The sequence below is a fragment of the Dipodomys merriami genome, unplaced genomic scaffold, assembly GCF_024711535.1.
Source record: "Dipodomys merriami isolate MVZ:Mamm:240054 unplaced genomic scaffold, mDipMer1.0.p SCAF_8, whole genome shotgun sequence".
Classification (NCBI taxonomy): domain Eukaryota; kingdom Metazoa; phylum Chordata; class Mammalia; order Rodentia; family Heteromyidae; genus Dipodomys; species Dipodomys merriami.
The window spans coordinates 6,082,827-6,093,828 of record NW_027206401.1 but is presented as its reverse complement, the minus strand read 5'-3'; positions in this window follow the sequence as shown (position 1 = coordinate 6,093,828).

The following is an 11,002-nucleotide window of genomic DNA, read 5'->3' as shown; positions in this document are numbered from 1 at the left end:
GGCCCTGCCCACTGCCTGCCGCACCTGTGGGCTTGTCCCTCTGCCCGTGCCTCTGGTCCCGCCTCTGCTCAGCTCCCTGCCAACCAGCATGGCCTCACGGGCGGGCGGCAGCAGCAGCAGCAGCAGCTGCAAACTTGTTGCAAGTGCAGACTGCAGTCACCCAGTCCTCCTGAGCCGGCCGTGCCTCCCTGAGCTCTAATCTTCCCGAGCTCTAACCAGCAGCTCAGCCATCCCTACCAGGGCATCCCACAGACTCCAGGAACCCCCTCCCCCTGGACCCCATCTTTCCTGTCTGTCATACCCATCTTCTTCAGCCCACCTTGAGGCTTCTTGTGCTGCGACCACCCCACAGCCTGCTCCTATGGGGACAGTGATTTTTTTAAATTAACTTTTTGTGGTTTGTTTATAAAAATCATTATAAAATAGATGTATTATAAAATAGATGTGGATGTATTCGTCTTGTTTGGCAAATCAGTAAAATCGATGCTATTGCTGGGTCATCTGTAGTGACTGAGGCATGGTTCTTCTGTGAACCTTGTGCTGTAGATGACACCAAATGTCACGGAATTAGCGGTGTGTGGTTTCTCTTCTGGGATCTGAGGCCCTGAGAGGGGCGGGAGGTTGAGCAGCTTCCGGGGTGGGCCCACCTGTTCGCTCGCAGACACTGCTGCCCGGCCCAGTGAAGCCTCCTTGATCTGGAAGAGCTCATGTACATTTGGTTTCTGGAAATGGGGTTTAACTGTGTGGCCCAGGCCGGCCTCCAACTCACAATCCTCCTCCCCTGGCATTCCCACACTTTTTCTGACATTCTGTTCAGACTGAACAGGGTCAAGCATAATCTGAAAACCACACTGCTGCTGTATCTGTCAGAGGCATTGGCATCATTTTTATTTTATTATTTCACGTTGTTCATTACCCGTAAGTGTTTGTATGGAGGGATTTCAGCTCAACGTGTCTGCTGGTGAGTACAGTGCGTTGGATCAATGCCACGCCTTCCTCCATCGTCCCCATCTCTTCCAACCTCAGCCAACCCTTCACTTTTCCGGGTTCCAGTTCTGATTCTTCCGAATTCACCTGGATGCCAGTTGTGGAGATTGTGGAGCTGACTGGCGCTGCCTAGCTCCTGTGGAAGTGGCATGCGTGGGGAAGCCCCCGGGTCCAGCTGTGGGGAGATCGTGGTCCTCCCCCTCCTCTGAGTAATTCCTGAGCTTGGTGAGGCCCATCGGCTCCGCAGTGCCAGCTCTCCCGTGTGGAGGGAAGATGACAACACTTTCCACAAATGGGGAATCTTGGAGATGGCGGTGTGCTAGAGTAAGCACCGAGAATAGCAGGGCAGTGAAGTTTCTACCCACACTTGGCAAAGCCATCCTGAGCTTTGGCTTACGTTGCCTTGGGCACTTTGCTTGCTACGGATGTCTGGGACCCTGGGAGCTGAGTTCTGTTGTTGATGCTGTGCTGGTGGCTCATTGCATCGACACCTGAGGCCCTGCCAAGATTTCTCTGCGAGTGTTGAAAAGACACAAGGTACATGATAGTTGCTGACATTTGGCCAGAGGATCACAGATACATTTTCTATGGAACACTGACTGTAAGAAGTAAACAAGGATTGTAACAGGTCATTCATGGCAATCACATTTGGAAGAGTCGTTAAACAGTCCATCTAGTCAAGGCCTGCCTTTGAAGGAAGCAAGCTAAGGGGACAGAAATGTGTCACCTTTGCAGGGCCAGAAGAGGAGTCCAGTGCTCTGGCTGGGGTTTACCCTGTGTGCTGAACACTCATTCTGTATGTGGCTGAGATCAGAACTTGGGACAACACTATTTATCATCATTGGCCAAGGGATTATAGAATCACTTTTCCACTGCTGTGTCAGGTTCTTGTACAATGCTTGAACTCTGGAGAAGAGGCATCACAAGAATCTGGAGAAGCAACGTCCAACAGCCCAAGCTTTCTAAGTGAATAGTATCCTTCTGGGGAAGGCTGTAAGGCAATCCCTCTGTCATTAATAACTATATGACAGTAGGCATGCCAGCCATTTGCATACTCCATAGCACCGTTTTGTTCTCTTGTTCTAGGCATCCTCTGCAAATAATTTTTGAAAACTGGGGGATTTTTGATGATTTGTCATCTGACTTTTATAAGTCTCCCTAAAAATGCTCTGGGGACCTATCAGTTCCCCCTTGTTGCTATAACAAAAGACCACAGGCTTTGAAATAACACACGTCTTTAACTATTATTCTGGAGATCCAAAGTCCCAAATTAATCTCAGTTGTCTAAAATCAAAGTATCAATTGAACAGAGGTTCTTGTGGAGCCTTGGGGTTCTCTAAGAGCTGAAAGATACATCTCCTTGCTTTCCCTTTGCTTCTAGAGTTTGTCTATATACCTTTGCTCATAGCCTTGCCTTAGTCTCATTATCTCTGATTCTATTATCCCATTGTCTTCCTCTTTAAAGACTCTTGAAAACACTGAGCTGGCCAATTTTTTTTTTCTCCTTATGGGGTTTAAACTTGGGGCCTGGGCACTGTCCCTGAGCGCTTTTCGCTCGAGGCTAGTGCTCTACCACTTTTAGCCACACCACCACTTCTGGTTTTCTGTTGGTTAATTGGAGATAAGAGTCTCATAGACTTTCCTGCCTGCACTGGTTTTGAACCAGGATCCTCAAATCACAGGAGTGAGCCACTGGCATTCAGCCAAGCAGCCCACTTGAACACACTAGGATCCTGTGTCCATCTCGGGATCCTTAACATTATCATTGCTTTGCAAAGTTCTGTTTGCCACGAGAGGTTACTACAGATTCTGGGACAATTAGGAGCCTATATTATACACACAACCATTTTTTCCCTTTGGAGGAGGACGACAGCAGAAAAATACATAGCTATGACCTGAATGATGGATGAACTGTAGCACTGCACTAAATCAGTCACAAAACAGCAGAAAGTAGTTAGGTTTTGGTATTCATTCTAGAGAATATGATTTTCTTTTAATACTCTATGACCAAATCTAATTTTGAACACAAAAATGGGAACCATGATTTTCTTATTTAAAACTTGTGTGTATACTTTTTAATGTATGTATGTATGTATATGTATACATTATATACAGTTTTATGTGTATGTTTATAACTTCAGGATGAAATATTGCCTGGAGGCCCCCATGATGGTTTCTTTAAAGATAGGTCCTGCTTTCCAGCCTGCCATCCTGTCTTCAGTTTTTGTCCAACTTTTCTGACCCTCACGTCTGTTCCCTTCACTATTCCTCCCTCCCCGTCCTTGAGCTGTGTTCCACAAGTTCCTCAAGGAGTTTCTCAACTCTTCCAGCCCCTGAGGTCTCCTTTGTTTTTATCTGTTCAGTTCCCACCCTTGTGGGGGCTGTCGGTGAATCAGTCCAGTTTCTCAGGTGCAAGCCGCGGGCTGTCACCGTATAGTTTACATTCGCAACTCAGACTGATCAGATGCCAGACGACAGCCATTACATTTCTTCCCTTCCATTCTTTAGTATCTTACCATCTCTGCTCACACAGGAGATTCCCACACGGGGAGAGGGGGCGGGGGTTGGGGAGGGGTTCCACAGTACTGGAGACCAGAGAGGAGCTTCCGGAGGGGTGGGGTTCTGGTCTGACTCTGCAGTCACGCCAGGGGGCCGGACATGGGCGAGCCTGCAGGGTACACCTATTTATTGCACAAAGGACCATCAGCTACATCTGTGCATGGTGTACCTTTGCTCTGGCACATAGATTTCAAAACAAATGTATTCCAGTAGAAAATAATAACATGTTCATGGATAATTTTTTAATGTCAGAACTAGGGATTGAACTCAGGGCCTCAAGCTCTCCCTTGGCTTTTTCTCTCAAGGTTGATGCGCTACCATTTGAGCCAATGCTCCACTTCTGGCTTTTTGCTGATTGGTTGGAGATAAAAATCTTGCAGACTTTCCTGCCAGGGCTGACTTTGAACGCGATCCTCAGATCTCAGCTTCCTGAGTAGCTAGTTTTACAGAAAGAAGCCACCAGAGCTTGGCTCAGTCCAAGTTCTTCGCCAGAATTTCATTTCATCTTCTCTTCCTTTCTTGCAAAGCTTGAATGACCTGTACTTCCCTCCTAGTCCTGTTTCTCACTATGTCCCTGGCTTTTAGTCTTATCATCTGCTTTCCTAGAAAATTAGAGTATTTTACTAATTAGCCTTCCTATTTCCAGTCTTACCAAAAAGCTATCCTAGCTTTCTGCTAGTATTATCACCAACATTCACAAATTTCATGTCCTTCCCTTCTCCAAAGGAAAATATAGTTACCTTATATTACCCTGGAATATTTTATCCTGGCAATACAGAAGCCAAAATAAATATCGACAATTTAGATGGAAGAGTAAAGAAAAAAAACTTCAGTACACACACATGTTCAATTCTCCTTCCTGGAGTAGGCAGTATAGTCTAGTATCTTGTGGACGTAGGATATTATTTCTTAGCATAATTATTAAATGATGGAACTTGCCAAGTGGCATGCATACTAGGTTGTATAAATAACACCACTGTGAATAGATCTGCCCAGAAGACACAGTTGTTTGGGTCTACTGTGCCTAGCTAGACATTGTTCTCACACAGTAAACCAGCACTCAGCAAACACCACAAGGGTATTGGAACAGTCTTGCTTATCACATCAGGCTAAGTTCATCTGAAGATCATATTGCCTTATTCCTATTAAGAAATCCCTAATGTCTTATGATTTCATTGTGTAAAGTCAAGTTGTATAGACTTGGGATAACGCAGGTCAATGTAATAATGTTGCTTGGTGCAATGTCTCATACTGATGCCAAATTCTGGTGTGACATTATGTCAAGCCTGGCCTTCTGTCCTGGATCTCACCTGAACTCACCCACACTTTGGATCATCTGTCAGAAGGGAGAGGCCTCAAAGCTTACAGTATCAGTCCTTCTTGGAGAGCCTTTCCCTGGCCTCCACTTAATGTTTGTTAAACCTTATGCTCACTTCCCAGTAGCTCTTAAAACCAAAATAACCACACGTAGCTCAATCCAGACAAGTTATGGAAACTCAACTAAACAATCGCAGTCCAGAAGTATACAAAATGCTGTGCATTCTTCTCCTGTTGGGGCCTTTCAGCTTTCTAAAACAACAACAAAATCAGAATCCAAACTGTGACATCACACCATTGGTTACAGTGGTTTCAGTGATAATTCAAGGACGTACTGAGATGCTCCTGGGTGCCAAGTACTAAATTTACCACGGCAGGGTGGCAGCCCGGTCGAATTGTCTGTTCAGAAACTCAACGCTCTATAAATGTTTGTCTTCCCTCCCTTCATGCTATGTTTAAAGAAGATAAATGTTTGTGAAACAAAGAACAAAAGAAATGAAACAGGGCAGGGTGTTGGAGCATTTCACCTTCATAACCTTTAATGAAGACATGGAATGACCAGACTTGGCCCCGCTGGACCTGTGAAGGGGCAGCAGAGGCTTTGGACTTTTCCCTTGGATGCTTCAGCACAGCCTGTTGGAACTTGTTCCCTCTTGTCTCTCAGGTGAAGTCTGGATACTTAGGGTGGTAAAAAGCACACGATAAACATTACCATCTTAACATTCAAGGAGCCCTGTTGAGCAGTGTTAGGTCTCTTGGCCTTGTGTCTCCATCTCTGTAGGTTCTCCATCTTGGAAATTGGAAACTCTGGGCCCATTAAACCAACTGCTGAGTTGGTTTCTGGCAGCCTCCATACCACCATCTTTCCTTCTAAATGGAACTACTTCAGAAACTGCACGAGCCCATCACTGCAGGGAGAGAGTAAAAACCCACAGCTCCTATCCAGTTAGCAGCTGTTCCCCACCCCTCCCCACCCTGTGCGCTCCAGGCTGGGTGCACCTGCTTTCTCCTCTCCCAGCCCCTCCCAGCTTGCTGCAGGTACCGCTTTTGCTCCTGTGTCAGTCAGCAGGAGTGGGACAGGGAGAGGGAACATCTGTCCAGGTGATCAGCTGCAATCTACCCTCTGCCCTCCCCACAGAGGCCACACAACCTTCCCTTCCAAAGGTCCCGAGGGAGCCGGCTGCCATTCTTTAGAAGCCATGTGCTGATGCTGTGGCTGGGGACGCCGGGCCCTTTGGCCCCCAGGACTGGTTGTATCTGATGCAGTGGGTGACGCTGTTGGTGCTCCAGCTAGCTGGGCCGTGACTGGCTGTCACTTGCCCACAGTCACTAGGCTGCTGGTCTTGGGTCAGTGGATACATGGGCCGTGGTAGGTTAGTTGCATGGGAAATTGAGGTGAGAGGTCTGCTGTGGAATGCCGTGAGGGGCTTCTGAATACCCCTCCCCCCAGCAGCTGGTCAGTTATTACCTGCTATATGAATCCATTATTTATTGCTTGACACTTTAAAGATTTCAATAAACCCTTTCAAGGGCAATGAACTCCAACTCCAGGGAACAGAGGCCAAGCCCCTGAGCGCCGCCCTTGAAGCCTTTCTCGTGTTGGACTGGCACAGCAACCCCCCTAGAGCAGGCCTAAGTCCTGGTTTTCCTTCTCTCCAACTGACGCACAACCAGCACCTTGCTACAAGATGGCAGTGCGGTGCGAGGCTGTGAGAAAGGGGTCCCATTTAGACCCTCTGTAACATGCCTGTGTCACAGACACGCTGTAAGACAAGGCACAACTCAACCCAGTAACAGTTTACACCCACCTTGAAAGCACCCACAGCTTAGTTTCTTTCTAACAAGATGAACCGAAACGATGCTTCGATTAATGGATAAATTTAGTTTTAAAAGAAAAATTTCAGGCAATGCCAGTGACACCATCTGAACTAATGGATTTTTATTAACTTATAAAAGGAGTGGAGAACAACTTAAGGAAAAGCCAGTCATGGATGGGAAAGACTTGAAAACTAAGTTGACACAAAAATCTTATGATCTGCTGGGCACCGGTGGCTTACGCCTGTAATCCTAGCTACTCAGGAGGCTGAGATCTGGAGATCATGGTTCAAAGCCAGCCTGGGCAAGAAAGTCTGTGAGAATCTGTGAGAATCTCCAATAAACCATTAGAAAACCAGAAGTGGTGCTGTGGCTCAAGTGGTAGAGTGCTCTCCTTAGGCTGAAGAGCTGTATGTAGGTAGGTATATGTGTGTGTGTGTGTGTGTGTGTGTGTGTGTGTGTGTGTGTGTGTGTGTGTGTGTGTGTGTGTGTGTGTGTGTGTGTGTGTGTGTGTGTGTGTGTGTGTGTGTGTGTATGAGCTAGGTAGAAAAAGTGAATGAAGCGGTCATCCAAGCACTCACAGTTTATAAACTAAAAGTGGGATGAAATGAAATGAGGGAGTTGTAGGACATGTTATCTGCCAATCAAGGGGTTTGAAAAACACAGAAAACAATTAAACGAATTTAGCTCAACAGAATAGCTCTGTTAAAGTCCAAACCACAGCAAGGTCAGCACTCCCTGGCTAATCCCTCTGCAGTTTACTCATTCAGTAAATATTTGTTGATCCCGGCTATGTAGATACGGGGAATTGGAACACAAAACCTGTCTTGGATGTCAAGGAGTACACAGATGAGTGGTAGAAATGAGCAGATAGATATAACAGCATGTGACAGACCCTGAAACAGGTGACACGGATGGACTGCAGGAAGTGCTCTCAGCCTCTGAGCTCAGCGGGCCACGCTCACACCGCCGGGAGCTGCGAGGTGAGGGGGCCTGCTGCAGGCTGGGTGAGTCTCATGAGATGCCGACTGTGTTTAGCTCTGCACAGTGCTGTGTCCACTGAGAGCACAGCCACATTCTGTCCGATACCCGGGCCTCCACGTGCACTGCTCTGAGTCACACTCAGGCCCCAGGGCAAAGAGCAACCTGCTGAGGAATGGTGGTTTATCTTGGAGGAATTTAGGGGTCATAATTCCACAAGTGGTCTTATTCTAGAGCCCACCCTGATGACAATCTGTAAACCAGTGATGATGACAGTCTAAACCAGTGAGTCCTGTCCAGCCACAGAGATCCACTGGACTGGCTCTTCTTGTCCTGGATGGTTCTTGAAGATGGGACCCAGCCAGCACATCATGTTGGACAAGGGTCAGCATGAGTGGTAAGGGAGAACACTCACCCCCCCCATTCCCCGCAAATAAAGGAACAAGAAGGATGGATGGTTTATGATAAATACTTGGATAGGCCTGGCTATATAATGCACAGTGAAGACATGGAGTTCCACGTTCTTAACTAAGGATTTCAGGGCAGGGACAATGGAAACTCAATCAAGTTTGGAGCCCTTATGACACTAGGTCCCGCATGGCTGACCCAGTACCTAGGTATGATGTTGAGAGTCTCACCTATGTTGACATAAAAATATCACAAGCTATATGAAAAGGGCAAACCACAAGTAAGTCATTTGAGCAGCTATTCTTTTTATAAACAAGATAGGAGTTATAACCTGAGATGTTATAAGCCTGGGTAGATGTACAAGTCAAGGAGTTCCAAAAACACAAAATATTCAGAGTTTGTTGGCCAGCCTCATGGCCCCTGGTCTGTGCTGCAGTACCTCTCTAGAGCTGCGGGATAGAGCACAAAATGAGCCACCTTTTGGAAGGAGAGCTAGATGGAAGGGAAACCTGTCTGCAGCAAAGTTCTCTGTAGAATGGCCTTTCTGAGGTGGAACCGGCTTTGGTGCAACGGGACCACTGAGACGTCACCGCTGCCCCATGGGCACTGAGGCCCCCAAGTATGTACAGCAGGATTGACTTCACTGAGGCTGGGCATCATACAGGCACTTCCCCTATATCTTGTGGCAGATCATGGGCATGTAAGAATACGGGGCTGAGGTTCCTCTCCTGGAGTCTACCACCCAGCTCGGCCCTACTAGTCATCTATGACAAGCAACGGGGCAACTCTCTAGTTTTGCTCCTGGGAGTGTGGTGCAGGCCTGGTGTGTGCTGTCTGATTCTGGAGGCCTGGGAAGGGTTCAGAGTGAAGTAGAGGCCCCTGGAGTATTTAAGGTAAGCAAGTTGCTACGTAGACAAATGGGTTGTGAGTGGGTGGAGAGAGGCAGAGTGTATCAGATGTTGTTCTTGGCAGTTCCAGAGTATCTTTTTTTTTTTTTTTTAAACCACTTCCATCTCTCTTCTGAGATTTCTTCCTTTTCACTCATTGGAAACATATTTTGTTTCACTTCCTTGAGACTTTTCAAAGCTATTTAAAGATCAGTGTTGATAGTTCCAGTGTCTGGTATGTGTTGGTAGCAGATGATTTTTGCTCGAGACTGTTTTTCATTGGGTTCTTTATGACAGGTGTTTATTTTGTATTGACATATTGCATATGTTTATAGGACATAATGTAATAATTTGATATTATAACCAAAGTGTGAGGATGAATTAAATCAGGACAATTAGCATTTTCATCCCCTCAAGATATGATCATTTCTTTGGGTACCTCTGAACTCCTTTTTCAGATACTTAAGAATATATAACAAATTATTAATCATAGTTACCCTTCCATGCAATCTATTAAATTTATCCCTCCTATCTAGCTCTATTTTGGTTTCTAATAACAATCTTTCTCCCCCACCACCCCAAACCCCTATTCTTCTTGTCAGTTCAGTGACCACTATTTGAGTCTCTACATCCATGAGGTAAAAACTTAATCTTTTACATTATGGGTTAGAACACGTATTAGTCTTTATGTGCCTAGCTTATTTCACTTAACATGATGTCCTCCAATTCCATCCATATTGCTAAAAAATGACAGGATTTCATTCATTTTTAGGACACAAATAAATATTCCACAATGCATATATACTATTTTACACTCATCCATCAGTGGACACATAGATTGATGTGGTGTCTTGGCTACTGAGAATAGTGTAGTAAACCTAGAGAGCACAGTTGTTTCTTCAACCCAGTACTGGGGTTGCTGCGTCCCATAGTTGGTTCTGAGAAACTGCCATGCTGTTTTCTATAATGGTGGTACTAATTTTACATTCCCACCAACAGTGTGTGAAAGGGTTTTCCCTTTTTTCTCCATCGTTGCCAACTTTTTTTCCTAATGCCATCTTACCAGAATGAAGTAATATCTCATTGTAGTTTTGATTAGTATTTTCTTTCTTTTTTTTTTTGTCAGTCGTGGGGCTTGAACTCTGGGCCTGGGCGCTGTCCCTCAGCTCTTTAGCTCAAGATGAGTGCTCTATCACTTGAGCCACAGTGCCACTTCTGGCTTTCTGGTGGGTTAACGAGATGAGAGTCACACAGACTTTCCTGCCTGGGCTAGCTTTGATCTGTGATGCTCAGATCTCAGCCTCCTGATTAGCTAGGAGTACAGGCATGAGCCATGGCGCCTGGCTTGATTAGTATTTTCTTGATCAGTGATACTGAGAAGTTTTTCATGTTACTTGTTGGCCAGTTGAATGTTTTCCTTTGAAAAAGTGTCTACTGCATTTTCTGAAATGGTATTATCTACTATCAATTGGAATATATATGAATATAAATACAAACATATGCATACATTTTAGATATTAAACCATCAGGTGTATACCTTGCAAATATTTTCTTCCACCCTTGTTAATGAATTCTGATTCAAATGTACTGTCACTGGTATGGCTTTGATACCTTTAAACTTATGGAGGCTTATATTACAACCTAGCATGATCCTGGAGAATGTTCCAGATGCTTATTCTGTTGTCAAGGAGAGTGCTCTACAGAGGTCTATGGCTTGGTGTTTCACAATGTGGTTTACATCTTGTGGTTCTGTTGTTGATCTTTTGCTTAATTATTTCTGTCCTGTGCTTTCATATAATGGTGCATTTAGAACCCACTGTAGAGTATTCCATTCTAGTCCAGAAGATTATACTTTTTGAGATAGCATCTTTTCTGCTCTTTCCCCTTTTGTTTTTCTCTTATCTCCATTAGCTCCACGGGTTTCCTCCTAACAGTCTCCCTTGCTAATATGCTGCAGGGTTAATCATCAGTAGCCAAATTGGTTAGCAATGTATTAGAACAGGCTGCAAGGGTCCAGGGCAGTATGGATATGTGACACTGTGACAGCT